Source organism: Camellia sinensis, chromosome 15 (assembly GCF_055761805.1).
Source record: "Camellia sinensis isolate YWXY chromosome 15, ASM5576180v1, whole genome shotgun sequence".
Taxonomy (NCBI): domain Eukaryota; kingdom Viridiplantae; phylum Streptophyta; class Magnoliopsida; order Ericales; family Theaceae; genus Camellia; species Camellia sinensis.
In genome coordinates this window covers 14,866,540-14,886,208 of record NC_138975.1, presented here as the reverse complement: position 1 = coordinate 14,886,208, position 19,669 = coordinate 14,866,540, and the positions used below count along the sequence as shown (strand labels likewise).

The 19,669-nt window shown below is 34.3% G+C and overlaps 1 pseudogene; it reads right to left on the bottom strand.

The window, feature by feature from the left end:
• Window positions 1–414: 414 nt before the first annotated feature.
• Window positions 415–13,485, bottom strand: LOC114297238 (nucleosome assembly protein 1;1-like; annotated as a pseudogene).
• Between the last annotated feature and the right edge of the window lie 6,184 nt (window positions 13,486–19,669).

Genomic DNA, 19,669 nt, shown 5'->3' with positions numbered 1-19,669 from the left:
AGATTGTTATTTTTCATTTAGGTTTTTTTTGTGTTCTTCAAAAGCACCAATAACCATATCATCAATCAGCTTGTCCAGATTCTCTCAGGCAACTGTTCCATTATGTCTCCTAATTTCTCACGAAATATGCAAAAGATAGGAAACATAATAACTAAAATCATTGTAGAACAAATCATAGACATGCTCGACTAGTTTCCAATTAAAATTCACAACAATCCCAACCCATGAAATCCCAAGATACCCAACAAATATAAATGTTCCTCACAAGAAAAAATGAGACAGAGAGAGAGAGAGAACCTGACAGCTTTAATAGACAAGGGGAATAATCGAAGGCCCAAAACTCTCAAAAACGCAAGACAACATCACCCCACCCTGTGTTCCCAAACGAAGATGCTATCTGCAATCTGGTACCTACTACTGCTGCTTGCATTCAGGCAGATGCTCACTCTGCTGACCTTCCCTAGGTAGTGCAAGCAAACTCTTCTGTAATTCACAGCAAACCAGATGTAACCTAAAAGCATGGCCCATTGAAAATCTTTATATTTTGTTCAGAGTAACAGAAATTTGTGGTAATATCATCTCACCTTCAGTCCAGATGACTGCTAGATAATTCCAATCAAACAAACAACCCACGGGAAAAAGGGAAAATGAAGTATTAGGTATATTCTGAAATTGAAAATCAAAATTGGGAGGGAGGAGATTTTAGCTTTTGTTTAGAATTTGCAAGTGTCACCTTCTTAGTGCTGATTTTGGCTTTCTCTTCATCTTGATCTGCGTCTTCTTCATCATCTTCATCATCGCCATCCTCATCATCATCATCGCCATCCTCATTGCCATCCTCATCATCATCATCATCATGTATGTCTTCAAGGTCATCCCCCTGAAAAGTCTCCCTGGTAAACCACGAGACAGCATGGGGGATAATTTTGTCCCGAATTGTTGAACTGCACATATCAACACATGCATAGTATCACTTTGCTACACATAAGTTGTGAAAAGTGTCTTCCATAATCATTTATATATCAATTGATCTTTCCAACAAACCAGATTTTACAAAATTTCCATTGCCATTCTCCATTATAGTCAAAACTCCGGATTTATTACGAGGATCCTCTTTGAAAGACTAATCATAAAGACAAAGATTAACCATGATTCCCTCTCCATGCGCAAACAAAATGAGAAAAACCGATGAGGGAATTACTAGAACAGCCTCCTTACAAAATCTTGTACTATTAAGCTCCACTTTCCAATTCTTAAAACCTAATTACCAATTTAACATAAATTCTTAAACATCAGATCACATTTAATCATTTATGCAATATTCAGAACTGAAAAGTGAAAACAGAATGGGTGACTCACCCAATGTCATAGTCTAGCTCCATTTGGTTATGAAGTTCTTCCGTCTGTTAATCAATCGTACCAATGGATTAGAGGAGAAACCAGATTATAATTCACAATGGCTTCAACAAGTATTTTGGTGTGTACAGAAGAGAGTTATAAAATATTGGTTTACCCTAATTTGGGTGAGACCATGTCTATATATAATCAATATAAGATACATGAAAAAGGAATTAAATAATTCCACAATCAAACCCTAAAATTAAATTCCTAAATTAAAATATACAATATTCCATATTCCAACATTCCAGATTTCAACATGTACAAAGTTGCTAAGCGTACAATATCTACATCAATGTCATCATCATCCACAGGAACCTCGGGAGGGCTGAAGAAGTTGAAACTTTCACATTTTTCAGTCTTTGTAATAGGTTTTGCATTCTTAGATCCCTTCTTCAGCTTCTTCTTAAGGATCGTCCGAGTTAAGCATTTACTTGGATACCATTCAATCTCCGTTCTACAAAGTACCAAACATAAATGTGAATTTTAAGAACTAAAAAGTTTCACCACAGGGACAATGAAATAGAAGTTTGCCCTATTAATTTCTCTAAAATAGGTTCATTATCATCAATCATGTGATATGTTTTTGTCAAAACAAAGTTCTTGAAAAAAGGATTGTGTGGGGATATATTTTTTGAGTACCAACACGTGGTCAAAGTGACGCCGACATGTCAGCCGAGGTGCCACCTGTCCTGGTTGTTATGCCGAGATCATCTTGGATAGGCCGAAGTTACCTTCGAAGATATCGGAATCTGAGATAAGCGAATGAGGGGCAAGAGTCCTAGAATGAGAGAAGACTTCAGTTTGTATTAAGATAAGACTCTTAGAGAGTTTATCCTAATCTTACTGAGAGTCCAAGATTAGCAGTAATCCCGAGTCCATAGAAGTTAGGCTTCTATTGGGACTAGGTTTATGTTGGCTACAAAAGAGAGGCACCCCCATGGGTCTAAGATATGCTTTTGACACTCAAGCTTGTGAGTTTAGCACTTGATTTATCTTTGAGAGATATACTGACTTGATCGTCGGAGTACCCCCGGGTGGACGAACCACCGCCGGAATCTTCTCTTTCTATTGCAGGTCAGCCAGGTGCCATCTATTCTGCCGGTGCTCTCCAGCTGGTTACTAAGCGGGTAGTGTGGTCAGAAAATCACTCACACAATTTGGCGCCGTCTGTGGGAAAGAAAGGAGAATAAATAGCTATCACTATACAAGAACAACGTATCGAAAACGACGAGTTTAGCAAAGATGGAGAATGTGTCGACATAAACGGAGTGAAGACCCTTCCAGAAGGGACGCAAAGACAGAGGGCATGAGTGCTCCCAAGGAGATGACATTCAAGTATAGAAGAGCTCAGCCCAAGTGAGCAGATCCCGGATTCCAGATCCTGGATCCCGAATCCCAGAAAACAAGATCTCGGCTTAAATAAGTAGGTCCGAGAAGACAAGAGCTCAGCCTAAGTGAGCAGATCCCGGATTCCAAATCCTGGATCTCGGATCCCAGAAGGCATGATCTCGGCCTAGATGAGTAGGTCAGAGAAGAGAAGAGCTCAACCTGAGAGAGCAGATCCAAGATTCCAGCAGACAAGACCTCGGCACTTAAGCCCGAGAAGAGAAGAGCTCAGTGAGCAGATCTCAGATCCCAGAAGATAAAAAGAAAACATACAAGGTCAGACTGCAGTTAGCCAGGTTGAAGACCTTTTATAAGGTCCACAAAAGAGCATGTGAAAGCCATGCAGGGGGCAGAGAGAAGACAAAGATGTTTAACACTTGTTGAAATTCTGTGTGAATTTACAAGTTGAAGTTAAATCGAGATCATTGTTTAACACTTGTTGAAATTTGTGAACAATTTACAAGTTGAAGTTAAACCAAGATCATTGTTTAACACTTATTGAAATTTGTGGACAATTTACAAGTTGAAGTTAAATCGACATCATTGTTTAACACTTGTTGAAATTTGTGGACAATTTACAAGTTGAAGTTAAACTGAAATCATTGTTTAACACTTGTTGAAATTTGTGGACAATTTACAAGTTGAAGTTAAACCGAGATCATTGTTTAACACTTGTTGAAATTTGTGCACAATTTACAAGTTGAAGTTAAACCGAAATCATTGTTTAACACTTGTTGAAATTTGTGGACAATTTACAAGTTGAAGTTAAACTGAAATCATTGTTTAACACTTGCTGAAATTTGTGGACAATTTACAAGTTGAAGTTAAACAGAGATCATTGTTTAACACTTGTTGAAATTTGTGGACAATTTACAAGTTGAAGTTAAACCGAAATCATTGTTTAACACTTGCTGAAATTTGTGGACAATTTACAAGTTGAAGTTAAACCGAGTTCATTGTTTAACACTTGTTGAAATTTGTGGACAATTTACAAGTTGAAGTTAAACCGAAATCACTGTTCAACACTTGTTGAAATTCTGTGTGAATTTACAAGTTGAAGTTAAACCGAGATAATGTTTAACACTTGTTGAAATTCTGTGTGAATTTACAAGTTGACGTTAAACCAAGGTCATATTTAACACTTGTTGAAATTCTGTGTGAATTTACAAGTTGAAGTTAAACCGATGTGATATTTAACACTTGTTGAAATTCTGTGTGAATTTACAAGTTGAAGTTAAACCGAGATGATTTTTAACACTTGTTGAAATTATGTGTGAATTTACAAGTTGAAGTTAAACCGATGTCATATTTAACACTTGTTGAAATTCTGTTTGAATTTACAAGTTATAGTTAAAACCGAGGTCGTATCGAAAGGAAGATGGTTTAACACTTGTTGAAATTTTGAGAAAAATTTACAAGCTGAAGTTAAGCCGAGGTTATGATAAAAGATGAGGGTTAAAACACTTGTTGAAAATTTTTGAGAAAAATTTACAAGTTAAAGTCAGGCTCAAGCAATATCTGCGTACTTGCCGAGACTACCAGGTTGTCAAAACTTGAAATATGGAAAACTGAAGTCTTGATAGAAGACATTGAGAAAGTGACAAGTCCTAAGCAACACTTGTGAAAGTATTTGTTACAATATTTTCAAGTGTTAGGACAAGGCCGAGATGAGCAAGATTAGAAGTTGTGACAGAGGTATTTTACCCGAAGAGATTGCACAGTCAAGGTGTACTTTGAAGACATGCAAATTATTCTAAGTGTAGAATCATACAAGAGCAGAAAAAAGAAGACATTCATTCAAAGAAGAAATTAGAGAAATGCATTTAAAGAATAAAGAAGGCACTTCCGCCTGAATATTGAAAAATAAATTATTCAGACTACAAAAATGGCACGTCTGCCGGATTAAAAGCATAGAAAAAAGGACAAAGTACAAGGTACAAGGTACAAGGAGTAAAAGAAGGAAACAAAACTACTCGGCATCAATGGCAGGATATAGAAGACAGTTGGGAAGACTTCTCAGCAGCCTTCTCGGCCTCGAGCTCAGCATCGATCTCCCGAAGAGTTTGATCAAAGCTCTTCTCGGCGATTGGCACCTCGGAGTTTGAAGGCAAGGATTGAAAGCAAGAATCTAGAAAAAGACACAGAAAACAGAAACAAGAATGTAATTTGTAATCAAAAATGGTGATGAAGCTATCAGGAAATCAAGACAAAAAGATTGCACAGGTGTGTCAAGCCAAAAACAGTGGCAGAAATCAATAGATGTGTGAACAGTGTGTATTTAAGAAGATGACAAAGTTCAAGAATAAAGCCAAGTGCACAGGCACTAAGTAAGTATGTGAAGAACAAGAAAGTAATGACCCAGACACGATGCTAGCAACAGAAAGCGGATATCGCAAGAACAGTGCCAGGCGTTCAAACAATTTAAAACTTGAAAACAGATGAAAATAGAAGACAACAGAGGGCAAGTAAATGGATTCAGAAGAGTTATGAAAGATTGAGCTTAATAAAAGAGTTTATGAACCTACCAAGAGAAATGAACGCCGATATGAAGATCGCTGGAGTCAAATAGATGACTGGAAGTCGGGAACCCACCGAATAATATGAGTGGAGCAGTTGCAAAGCTCTTGGAGTTTACGAATTAATTGAACAAGAACCTCGGCTAGGAGGTGTGATCTCGAGCAGCTTGGAAAGCATGAAGCTTGATACTTGACAGAAGTGGACAGTAAAGTCTAGGGAACTTTAAGGTCGGCGAGTTTGATCTCGGACAGAGGGGCACAAATGAACGAACAGTGTAGGTTCCATCACCTTAGAATGCCGAGGTAATAGAACCTAGGGGGTAGTTGTGGGGATATATTTTCTGAGTACCAACACGTGGCCAAGGTGACGCCGACGTGTCAGCTAAGGTGCCACCTGTCCTGGTTGTTATGCCGAGGTCATCTCGGATAGGCCGAAGTTACCTTCTAAGATATCAGAATTCGAGATAAGCGGATGAGGGGCAAGAGTCCTAGAATGAGAGAAGACTTCAGTTTGTATTAAGATAAGACTCTTAGAGAGTTTATCCTAATCTTACTGAGAGTCCAAGATTAGCAGTAATCCTGAGTCCATAGAAGTTAGGCTTCTATTGAGACTAGGTTTATGTTGACTATAAAATAGAGGCACCCCCATGGGTCTAAGGTATGCTTTTGATACTCAAGCTTGTGAGTTTAGCACTTGATTTATCTTTGAGAGATATACTGATTTGATCATCGGAGTGCCCCCGGGTGGACGAACCACCGCCGGAATCTTCTCTTTCTGTTGCAGGTCAGCCATGTGCCATCTATTCTGCTGGTGCTCTCCAGCTGGTTACTAAGCGGGCAGTGTGGTCAGAAAATCACTCACACAGATTGCTATAAAAGAACTCGAGCTTAAAGCCCTTGGGATTATCAATCCTAAACCACTTGATATCTTTAAGATATTTGAGGGCCTCTTCATCACGCTCTGAGATCTAAACAAGGGGCAATAAATCACACCCAACTCAGATTAATACCCAAAAAGAGAAAAAGAAAGGTAGGACATAGGATGGAGAAAGAGTGTTGGATTGTTCTATCTCTCACCTCCTCAGCTAATACTTCGCTATTCTTCATTGCATTGACCCAAAAATCAGGAACACCTTTCTCGGCATTAGACATGTCTGTCAAAGAAAAACATCAGACTTGTACATGTATAGTTTCCCAACAAAAGAAAAAGAAGAAGAATTCGGCAATTTCCAAAAAACAGAGCTACCTTCTGTAGTCTTATCATCCTCGAGGTCCATTGTGGCTTCACTTGTAACTCCTTCAACTTCTACAACACCATTTACAATTTCACACCTCTGCAACATGTCCAATCACATTACAAGTCAAACAACAAAGAATAACTATGTTGACCAAACAAATAGGCAATTCACATAAATTTGAATTTTTAATTACAAGAAATTATATCGTACTTGGGAAAATCATTAAAAAAAACAAGCAATGTTGAACTACGATACACAGGTCGTACAACTTTTAATGAACCAAATTCTCCATACCTTATTGTATAGTGGTCCATAAAACTTCTGGTATTTAGCTTCAAGGGCTGCTCTCTCCTCAAAATACTTTGCCTCCAACCCACGGTGTTGGCTCTATAAACTTATAACATGTCATGATACAGCAAAGCATTACACTTCAACATGCCCAAGAAATCAACCTACATCGGGCAACCATTTATATGAAATGTTCAAGAGAATCAAGACCACAATATGACGCAAGACCCAGCGACAATATGGCGCAAGACCCCACAAGAACATTCCCATAAATACCCATATAATCGGCAATTCAACATCACTGACACATGTCCGAGAATAAAAACTAAGCTACAGTAATCACCCTTATTGAGAGCACCATCTTAACTGCATGTAATGCTTTCAGAATTACACCATCATCATGTATTATTATGGAAAATTGGCAATACTTAAGAAAAGAAACAGGCATTCTGCATCAAGAGCAGAAAAAAGTGTAAAAATCAATTTTCATTTTAATAAAATGAAATTGATATTCGTAGGTAACAAAATAACAAGCACAGAGGTTCATTTCAACAACATTCCTGTGTCCAAAATCCATTATTCACCGGAAGCTTCATAAAACCAGCACCAGCATCTTAGGTTCAATTTTAATCGAACAAAATTTTTAGGGGTTGTTTGGGGTTCACTTATTTAGGCCTCATTTGGGAATAGGTTATTTTAGTAACTTTTTGACTTTTTGGCTAAAATATGAAGTTAAAAAACTAGTATATTTAAAATGACTTTTTAATTTTTTACGAAAAGATGTGCAAAAAAGTAGAGAGAAAATTAAATCTTTTACTTTTTGATATAGGTTATAAGTTTTTGATTTTTTTTGTAATTTTTTGACTTTTAGGCTAAAACTTCCACATGCCAAATGAGACCTTAGTGCACTTTCTGACTTTTTACGAAAAAATATGCAAAAAAATAAAGAGGTGATGTGGCCCAAGTAAGTACACTTATTTAGGTTGTTCCCAAACAACCCTTAGTGATGTTTTCTTTTGAGTAAAAATTCCATCTAATATCACGCACTCTAATGGAGGATTTTGAGCTTTTATTAAAACGTCGATTGACTGGGCGGACGACAGAGCGGATGTCTGGCCGATCAACCGTCTAGTGTAATTTTTTCACAATATTTTGCAAGGAGGAAGTCATTTGGGGGACAACCGGCCGGACATCTGGCCGGTCGTCCGGTGGTAAAAATGACTTGCTGTTCAACCTCTATAAACAGTGAAATGATAAAAATTCCAATGAAAGATTTATCATATCCTCAATTTGATACTCATCTGATGAAACGATTGGAGTAGCAAAAAGGACATTTTTTCATCAAATTTAAATTTGATGAAACAATAGGTGATATGTTGGAAATGGTCTTATGAAACATGGTTTTAGAAACTGAACAAAATAATTTAAACGTTCCTCACTTAGCAACCTCTTAGCAACTTTAGTAAGTCGTTTGCGCAATTCAAAATGAAAATGAAGTACTAATTCATTCCTAAACTGAACAAACCTGCAGTTATCTGAAAACATCAACTCACTTTCGAACCTTCGACAGCAGAGTCTCGAGACCATCGGAGGGCTGCCCTTCCAAATTCCGAAGCTTATTCTACCAAAAAAAAAAACCACAATCAATCAATAAAAAAAAAACAAAACAAAACAAAACAAAACCCTAATTTATATACAAACCCATCACTATCACAAGCCTACCTTTTAAGATTAACAACAAGACCACCATGATCCTTCACTCTAAGGCCTCGTTTGTTTTGGGTTATAGGGAGGGGATTGGGATTCATAGTGAGGTAGAACCCACTAATATCATATTTGTTTTGAGAGATGGAGAGCAGGCCCGGCCCTGAGATTTCTGGGACCCAAAGCCAATAATCAACTAATAAAATTTTGGGGCCCTTCACATTTTTTTTTTCATTGAATGAAAAAAAAAATGAAGATAAAAGGCAAAATTTGTGTCAAAATTACAAAAAATACTTAGTATTACATTACAACAATTAATAAGTATCGTTTGATCCTCGCTCTTCTTGCATTTTTAGAAGCAAATAAATTAATCATACTTGCATAATCTATTTTTTTGCAGAATCATTTTCAATGAATAACAATGCTAATTATTTTAAATGCGCCTTTCAATTTTTTAATAGGTTAATTTATTTTAAGTTAGTTTGGGTCTTCCTTAATTTTTTTTTAGATTTAAAATATACCTAATATATTACAATAAACTATAATAGGAGGACCCTTTTTTGGATCTATTTTTAGTAGATTACAATGTTAATTTTTTGAATGGGCCTTTTAATTTTTTAATGGGTCAATTTATTTTAAGTTAATTTGTATTTTCTCTTTAATTTTATTTTTAACTTAAAACATACCTAATATATTACACTATACCATAATAAAAGGGGCCCCTTTTTTAGGTCTATCTTGAGGGGCCCTAAGGCATGGCTTTGTTGGCCAATACCCAGGGCCGGCACTAATGGGGAGGGGATTTAATCCCCTCCGAACTACGAATCCCCATGGGAAGGGGATTAGGATAGGCCTATAGGACTTAGTATTAGAAAAATAGTTCGGTGGACTAGAAATTTTTTATTTTTATTTATTTTTTATTTTATTTTTTACATGTCGGAATTTTTTTTTATCATTAATATTTAATTTTTTGTATTTTTTGTTAAGTAAAAATCATTATTTTATTTATTTTATTTTTTTTGAAAATTTTTTATTTTATTTTTATTTTTTTAAAATTTTTTACATGTTGGGCATTTTTTTAAAACATTAATGTTTAATGTTTTTGTATTTTTTTTATTTGTTTTATTATTTTATATTTATTTTATATAAAAATAATTTAACAATCTCCACACTAACAACTTTCATCAAAACAAACACAATTTTACTTAATCTCCTCACTATCAATCCCCTCATTATTAATCCCTTCACTATCAATCCCCTCCATTCTACCTCTGAAAACAAACGGGGGCTAAGAGCTACAAACAATAACCAAAACGTAAATATAAAAAATATAGTATATTTTTGAAAAATTTATAAATTATTTTCCTTTAAAAAAAATAAAACTATATAAAAAAATACTTTTTTTCAAAAAAAAATTAATATAAATTTCTCAAAACCAAACCAAACCAACCAAACATACGAGCTTCTTTTTTTTTCCGTGTTTTGAGAAACAAAACTTATTTTTGGATGAATTATAAATGCATCCCTTTAAATTTGTTTAAATTATGATTGTCTATGCGATTCTAAAAATTACAAATATCTAATTGTCAAAAAATTTTATTTAGCAGAATTAACAAAAAAAATGAAATTTTCAACTACTCTCCTATTTAACGATGAAATTATCAAAATTATTAATTGAAATATATTTATGATATGATTAAAAAATATTAATTGACTTTAATAACTTATTATTAAAATAAGAAATTTGTTATACAATTATAAACTTCAATGAGTGGGATATAATTTCTTAAACTACATGTTGCAATTTATATTTTAAGCAAATCTTATAAAATGTATTTATAATTTACTTTTTTTGTAATAAAAAAAAACAAAACAAATTCCAGAAATAATTTGTCAACCAAATGAAAGAGCATTGATCAAATAATAATAATAATAATAATAATAATAATAATAATGAGAGAGCACAAAAGCTGATCACATAATCAAACATATAATGCAGATCAAAGGATATAACTATTTAAGAATGAAGTTTTTTTTTTTTTTTTTCAAACTGTTTTTAAGAAGGGAGACTTATTTGTAAGTCCTTTTTCAGACATTTATGGTAGGCTAAGTCCTGTATAATTTCTTATAGAGTCTCAAGTCCTATTTAGATAATAATGTATTCCACAAGATCCTACATAAACGTAACGTGACGTGACACTTATATAAATGTAACGTAACGTGATACCTACATAAACGTAACGTAACGTGACACCTATATAAACGTAATATAACGTGACACCTACATAAACATAACGTGATACCTACATAAACGTAACATAACGTGTCACGTTACGTTTCGCAAACTTAATGAGTTTTTATTTTTTAAATTGAATGTGAAAATGTTGTTGGTTTATGTTGGTGTTACGTTACGTTTCATATAAATATGATTTATGGCAACATTCAATTTCCTATAAGAAATTGAATGTTGCCATAGATCATAGGTGTCACGTTACGTTTATGTAGGTGTCACGTTACGTTAAGCTTATGTAGATATGATCTATGGTAACATTCAATTTCCTATAGATCATAGGTGTCGCGTTACGTTACGTTTATGTAAGTGTCACATTATGCTACGTTTATGTAGATATGATCTATGGTAACATGCAATTTCCTATATTACGTTTATGTAGGTGTCACGTTACGTTACGTTTATATAGATATGTTCTATGGTAACATTCAATTTCCTATATATGATTTTACTATTATTTATAATATTAACAACTAATATTGAGGGTAAATGTGTCAACAAACTTCCCACAGGACTTATGGGAACATAAGTTTTTTAGTAGGGCCATGTGTAGCATAAGTCTCCCTAATAGGACTTATAAATAATTTTTCCTTTTAAGAATGAAGCTTGATCAACAAATAATGCATATAAAATGAGTCAAGTTTCTCTCCAGTTCATTTTGTGGACTACATATTATTAGATTCGTGAAGCTCATCATATGTTCCATTTTAATGATCCAAGCTGTTTAATATGTAGAACTCATCGAATACTTCATCCTCAAAAAAAATTACATTGATCGGATATCAATAACCCCATAATCAGAATATATTTTTGTTAACAATTTATTGTTAAAATCATATTTACAATTGACAAAAATATGATCCGATCAAAGGAGTATTGATAACCGATCAAAGTGATTTTTTGCAAGAATAAAGTAGTCGATAAACTCTACATATTGAACGGTTCAGATTATCAAAATAGTATATGTAATGAATCCCATGAGCTTAATAATACTGTCCAATTCACAAAGTGAATTAGAGTGAAGCTTGGTCCTATAAAATTGACTCATGTTTTGTTTTCCTCTTTGTGTATAATTTTGTGTTTATAGCATAATCTGATGGAAAAAATCACACGACAGTGTGGCAGGGACAACACGATTACGTTGTGTTTGGTTGGAAGATTTGGGGAGGGATTTAGAAAGGGAAAGAGAAAATGTATATGAAACTAGATGAAATATAAGTATATTTTATTCACATTTTACCTTTTTTTCCTATTTCTCTTTCCAAATTTCTCCTTAAATCCCCTAACCAAACACAACATCAGAGTTGCAGGGATCGAGTAAGGAAGGCTTAATTTTGCAATCCTATGATTTGCAATTCTAACAGTGAGAAATAACATAGAAATAATTGATAAATGATGAGAGTTAAAATAAAATTTTGTTATAATAAATGGATGTTAGAAAAAAGGGAAAATTATAAATACCCTTTATAAAATTTACTTAAAATACGAATTGTTGTTTGGGATTTAAAAAATCACAAATATTCTCTTAATATAATTTTTTAATTAACAAAATTAACTAAAAAAATAAAAAGATTAATTACATTTTATCCCTTTGTGATTTAGCTTAAAAACACATTACCCTTTCAAGTTTAAAATACACACATAACCTCATTGTGTTTTGAGGTAAGGTGCAAAATTTGACTCTGCTAATGATTTTTGCATAAAGCCAATATTACCCTTATTTTTATTTTCAATTTTCCTACCTATGCCACTACTACCATAACTTTCTCTCTCTCAAATTTGGCTACCTACCCACCCCTTCCAACAACACTACATTATCTTCTCACAGCCACTACAAGGCACCAATTGCTCAGTGCTCACGACAACATTCCAAGTCCTTTATGTCACGATAAACTCGCCCCTAGAGGTTTAGCATCATAATCGATCATTAATCCAAGAATTACCGAAGGCCTCTGAGACAGATTAACATAATATTAGGAGCTAGCGGAAACAAATAACAAATTAACAACGTCCATTGAGCTATGCAGACTTATATGAGACAGAAAAAATTTAAAATTTTATATACATCTTTACACATCATCCTTACGTTATCATATATATACAAATTAGACAAAAAAATGACTTAACCCTATTTACAAAATAAACAAAGACTTGCTTAACCAAACAAGAAAACAAAACTTAAACTTAATCACATAGTCATAATCACTTGACATAGCTGGAACTTCCACGGGAGGCACATAGGTTGGCTGACAAAAATAGATTCCAAGCAGACGCCTCTGAGCCTGGCCACGTGTCTAATCACCTACATACATAAATAATACAGTGAGTTGGAACCCAATGAATAATAACAAAGTAAAGAGTTTTAATGAATGATGTTCATCACAGAGTCAAAAATCAGAGTTTATATCAGAAACAGATTCTTATCAGAAACAGAGTCTTATACATATTCAGATTTTAAATCAAAAACAGATTCGTATACATGTCCATATTCATATTCATATTCAGATTTTACATATGATCATACGTGGTACATCCATTAGCACTAACAAATCTGATGACCCATATTTGGGACGGCCATAAAGGCATTCCGATGACTCATGTGTACAGAGACATTTCCGATGACCCATAAAGGAACAGCCATAAAAGCATTTTGATGACCCATAAAGGAATGGCCATAAAGGCATTCCAATGACCCATAAAGGGACGGTCATAAAGGCATTCTGATGACTCATAAAGGGACACATATCATATGATGCTAAGGATGCCACGAATACATTTCAGAAACTTGGACAATCATTCATTCATACAAATCATAACATTTCAAAAAACTAATCATTTCCTATCATCAGAAAATAATTAAAATTAAATATAACTTTACAGAATTATTACTCACAAATAGCTCCAGAAGCAAATCGGACAGATTTGACAAATTAGATAGATCAGGAAAACGATAATGCGTGACCTACACAAGCACATAATGTATACACATTGAAACACAATATCACTTCCTTAATCAAACTTGACTTCTCTTGTCTTTTTCTGTCTGAGTTATAGCGATCTCGGTTTTCCCTTTCGTGTTTAACTATAATCCGGATTCGGTTTCGTAAGGGTGCTGTTGTCTTATCCTCTTTCTATCCCTTTCTCTTTGTGTTCGAGCTTTGGGTCGTGTTGGGCAAGTTGGGAAATAGTTGGTTGTGTTTTAAAACATAAAATCTTTGCCCAGTTTTTTTTGGTCTCTCCGCTCGAGCGGCGCTTTTGACGCTCGAGCGGGACTCTATTGTTGCTTGTCCGCTCGAGCGGGGGTGTTGGCGCTCGAGCGGGGAAATCACCCATCTAGTATTTCGTCTGCAGTGGTAGACGCTCGAGCGGAGGATTGGCCGCTCGAGCTGGAGTTTGTGTCTGACGCTCGAGCGGGGAGTTTGACGCTCGAGCGGGAACCATGTCCGTAAAAGTTCTGGGAGCGTGCATCTGCCGCTCGAGCGGGGAATTGGACGCTCAAGCGGGGATCTGTGAGTGACGCTCGAGCGGGGCGACTTTTATATAAAGCCGAGATCCGACCTTTTTGTTCACTTTTCAACATCCTTTCTCTCTCTTACTTTTCCAAAAAGCTATTTTGAGAGTTCCTCTCACTAAAACCCTAACTTCTCTCTTAGGATTGATCTAGTAAGAGTTGTTTTCTCACCTTGGGCCTTTACAAAAGTTGTGTTGATCGTCGAGGGCTATCTTTTAATCTGAAAATTTCGGGATTTGGAGCATTTCTGTTTCTTCACCTCCTTCGTTGGGTCCCATCATTTGAGGTAGGGATATCCTACTCCTCTTTATGAGCTTTGTCTTTGAATTTTTGCATTTTGATATGTCGGGGGTTGTTGGGGAATTTTGAGAAAGTTTGGGCCTTTGTGCAATTTTACAAAAGTTGGGGCTTTAAATATATAAACCTATATGCATGTTAGGCATAGAGAAATGAGATTAATGTTGGGACATCGATGGAAATGGAACCTTAGGGTTGTTTTGTGAATTATGGTAGTTTATCCTAATTGGTTTAATTAATTAATGCATATAATTAATTGAAGAAAACGAGGAGTTGAATTGAGAATGTTGATATATTACCTATTTGTGCATTTATTTCCTGCTTAGAAATAATTGCTTTGGGCTACCGGTGGAGGGTAGTGTTGATTGTTGTAGACAATGCATGATGATTAGGCAAACTAAAACTAATCAATTCGATGTGTCATAGAGTATGACGGTTGATAGAATACATTAACTTTATGTATCTGTGGATTGTGCATGTGACCAATGTGTTTATATGCATTATGTGTAGACGGTTGATAGAATACATTAATTTTATGTATTGATTGATTGCGTATGTGATTCTGTGTTTATATGCCTTACTTGTGTATGGGAAGAGATGGGGGATGTACTCCACGGTTTAGGGGAAGATGGGGAATGTACCTCTAAACCGGTTAATGGTTAAGGGAAGATGAGGGATGAACCCGGGGATTCAGCTCATATGCTCTCCCATCGTAGTGATGATACAGCTCATATGCTTATCTATTGAAGTGTTAATACAGCTCATACGCTTATCTATTGAAGTGTTGATACAGCTCATATGCTTATCTATTGGAATGTTGATGCAGCTCATATGCTTATCTGTTGTAGTATCGATATAGCTCATATGCTTATCTGTTGAAGTATTGATATAGCTTATACGCTTATCTATTGAAAAGTTTGTTTGATTTGATATAGCACTAAAATGTATATCATCGTTTGTGAAAAATGGAAGTAGTTTATGTGCTATTGATACAACACCAAAATATGTATCCACCTTGAATTTCGAAAATGTTCTAGTGATGAACTATAATCCCATCAAATGTTTTGGCCAGAGTATTGAACCTTGTTTTCAAACCCAAAGTTGAATAAGAAATGGAAGGTGAATTGTAACCTAGACTTAACCGTCATGGAATTGTAATAAGATGTAAATGGAAGTGTCAGTGTTGACCATCTATCAGTTGCTAATCACTTAGTCATTGTTCATAGTTGGTTTAGTATATTTCTGCTGGGTTGTGGCTCATCCTATATGGGAACATCATTTTCAGGTACAGGTAGCATGCCACCTCCAAGGACATAGCTTGGGAGGCTAGAGACGGACAGACTTTTGTTGTCTTATTTCCTTTTGGACGTATTACGTGTAAATTCAAGCCAAGGGCTTAATGTGCATTTGAGTTAGTACTCTATTTTTTTGTAACCAAGCGTTGACTTGGAAAGCTGTAAGCCCGTAGGGTATTTATTAGTGTTGTTAACTTGTAATGCTGTTGTAAGAACTACTCTGATGAATTAAAGAATGTGGATCTTTTGTATATAAATGTAGGTTTATATTGTTGGGTTTAATGTCATTATTTTGAGGGCGTTACATGAGTAATCCAAAATTCTACTATGCGTATTCTTTCTTACTCAAATGAACCGGGTTCTTATTTCACATATTCTTTCATTACTAAGTCTTTCTTTTCCAAATAAACCGATCTTTTACTTGGCTTCTTAAACAATTATTACTAGATTAATGATTCATTCTTTAACTAACTAATTTATGTTAATTGGTAGCTTATTAATCTTTATTGAGTCATAAATCATGTCTAGAATGCTTGGGAAGAGATAAGAATAAAAATATAAACTAGATGCAATTTTTCAAAATATGCTGAAAATAGTTATTCGCTCGAGCGAACCTTCAGTCGCTCGAGCAGTCTGTAAAATACTACAAAAATACTGGAAACCTTTAATGTGGACTTGAGCGGTAATTAGTCCACTTGAGCAGTCTGTAAAATTCCAAAATTCCGCATTTCTCAACAATGGTTTCCAAATGTATTTTTCAATCTTTAAACCCACATATCTTGATCAAAACCTTGAAAATACCTTATAAAACATAAATACTTATTTATTTATAAATCATTTGCTTAACCTTATCAAGTTGTCAAAACTTGAATCAAACTCCATGCAATCAAATATTTTCAAACTTCTTTTCCTTTGAAGAATAAGTATGAAATTAAACATAAGACTCATGAATTTCTAAAATAAAATTCAATACAAAAAGTTTCATGTGTCAACACTTTAAAATCTAAACTCAAAATCATGAAACATAAATATTAATTTATTTATTTGAATCAAGACCCATGAACTCATGGTTTCTAAAATTCTTCTTCAAAATCAAATGCACAATAAAATTGCATGCAATTTAATTTAACTATAACTTTCAAAATCAAATTTAAAATAATTAATTTCTAAATTAACTGTCATAAACTTGAGATTAACTTCAATTCTTCATTTTCTTGTCAATTTCTTTCTAGTCACATAAAATTGATTTCTAACTTTTTTCTATTCCTTTAAATTATGAAATTAAAGTTATAAAACTCTTAAAAAAGTATTTGCACGTGTGAAATTAGGATCAACATCAAACCATTTACATCAAAATTCCTTTAATTCAAAATTAAGCTCAAAATATTCATGAATTTATAATTCACCAAAACTTGTTCTTCTTATACCCAAACATGAAATTAATTCTTCAAATCTGTCAAAAATTCATTGATGCTTGTAAAGATGAAGTCCAAATTTATGAGAAATAACACAAATTAAACTCACTTGATAAACTTTCTAAATTAATTTCTTAGTTCTTGACCTTAATTCTTTTTTTTTTTTCATTATATGTAAAATTACATACAATTGGATTCTATTTCTACTTGATTTTCAAAACATAAAATTAACATGTGAGCCATGAATTTTTCTGAAAATATGAAAGATATATATTCTTTTGTATGTAAGACCTTCAAAACCAAGTTCAAAAATGATGAAACATAAGACATGCAACACTGGATATGAACTTAATTTACTATTCATCATCTTCTTGACATTTCCTTTAAATTTCATGTAATTAATCCCAATTACTTCATGAATTCAACCTTTAGATGAGTTTCCTACAAGATTTTAGCTTAGATTTCTTACTTAAGGCTTTAATTTGTGGAATCCTTGAGCTTCTCTCTCTCTCTTTACTTTCTTTGTTGTATTCTTCTTTCCTTGACTCTTTGATTGAGTTGCAGCACAAAGTCTCTCTCTCTCTCTCTCTCTCTCTCTCTCTCTCTCTCTACGTCCAGAATGGTTCCTTCACAAATGAATGGTTGAACAAAACAAAATATAGGATTTAAAGGTTCTAGAATTTACTTCAATATACATTTCATTTTAATTAATTTGAGTATGAGTAGATTAGTCACTAATTACGCATTAGTTTAATTAATCACCTCTTAATTTTAATTAATCTTGATTAATCAAAATTTAATTAATCATAACTAAGCACAAGTACCACATAATTTAACTAGTCCAATTGACTTCAATTAAGGTTTATAATTAAATTTATCAATTTGAATCAGATTTTTAATCAAGGTCCCAATGGGCTCCAAATATCAAATCAAACTTATTGCTATCATCAATTTTGGTTTCTCGAATCATTAAGGCCTTTAATTTCAGATCAAACTCAAAATCTTCGTCAATAAATTACATACTCAATTGAGTACCTCATAAATAAATTTTATTCCTAATAATCTTAATTCTCAATCCTCATAACTTCATTAACTCCAATTCGAACCCAATCAATTAAATCTCAATTTTACAAATCTGAATCGAATATTTAATTAAACTCCTATATGGTCCGATACTCGAAATTAAAATATTTCAATTCACCAATTATACTCTCTTGAGCCATTTAGGCTTTCAATTTCTAATTCCAAAATAAATTCTCAACAGAATCATATACGAATCAGTCTCCACAATTTTCGTAAATCCCAAATTAGATAAGAATAATAAGCAATTAAAATTCAAATCTCCTTAATTAATTAAATGTTAATTATTTTATGTGGTGGGGTCGTTACACTTTAACACTGTTTCTCTTCTCACCCAAGACATCCACTCCAAAGTAGCCATCACCACTAACCTGTGTTTTATATATATATATATATATATATATATATATATATATTTGTTTGTACATATAATTTTTTTTCTCCATCTGGTAAACCTATCTGAGAGGGAGATTTGCTCTGAACAATGAGCCAAGCTACACCAGCACAGAATATGGTGTTGGGTCTTAAAAGGAGAGCTTGGGGCGTTGTGAGGCCGAATTGGATCGACACTGAATATGGTGGAACGATTGGTTAGGATTGTCTGAGATGTATTTGGTCGAGCTGACACGAAACACGATGCCAGATCGAGTTTGACCTACGCGGATTATGGTGTTGGGCCAGACTTGGCCGAATAGGCTCACGGCAAAGCCGAGCTGTAGACAGTTCGAACTATGGTGGTGAAGATAGACGATCCATGAGGCCGCAGTATGAGATCGAGATACCAAGCAGCGCCCCTCGCGTCTGGTCGGTTCTGATGGACCGGTTTTGTTTTGCTCGGCAGTGGCTATCCGTCATAATGTTTATGTCTCACCAAGTAATGTTCAGTTCAATATGCCACATAAACCAATGATGAGAAGAAGGAAATCCACTCCTGGTATACGTCAATACTGTTTGGCGGTTCGACAAATACTGTTTGGAGGTTTTGGTCTCTACACATGTAAGAAATGTAAAGGGGAGTATAGTCACTTGTCCAAAGAAGGACAGCAAAAGTAGTGCGCCACAATCTCTGAGGCTGCATGGCCAGCCTTGAAAAGGAGGAGCATACACCATTAGAGATAAGCTATTTTTGACATACTCTCTCTCTCTCTAGAAAATACTCTGCCTTCTATCTTTTTCTCTGAGTGTGCTAACTTGATCGTTGGAGGGTTTATCCGACAACACACCGCCTGGCAGCTCACCATCTTTCTG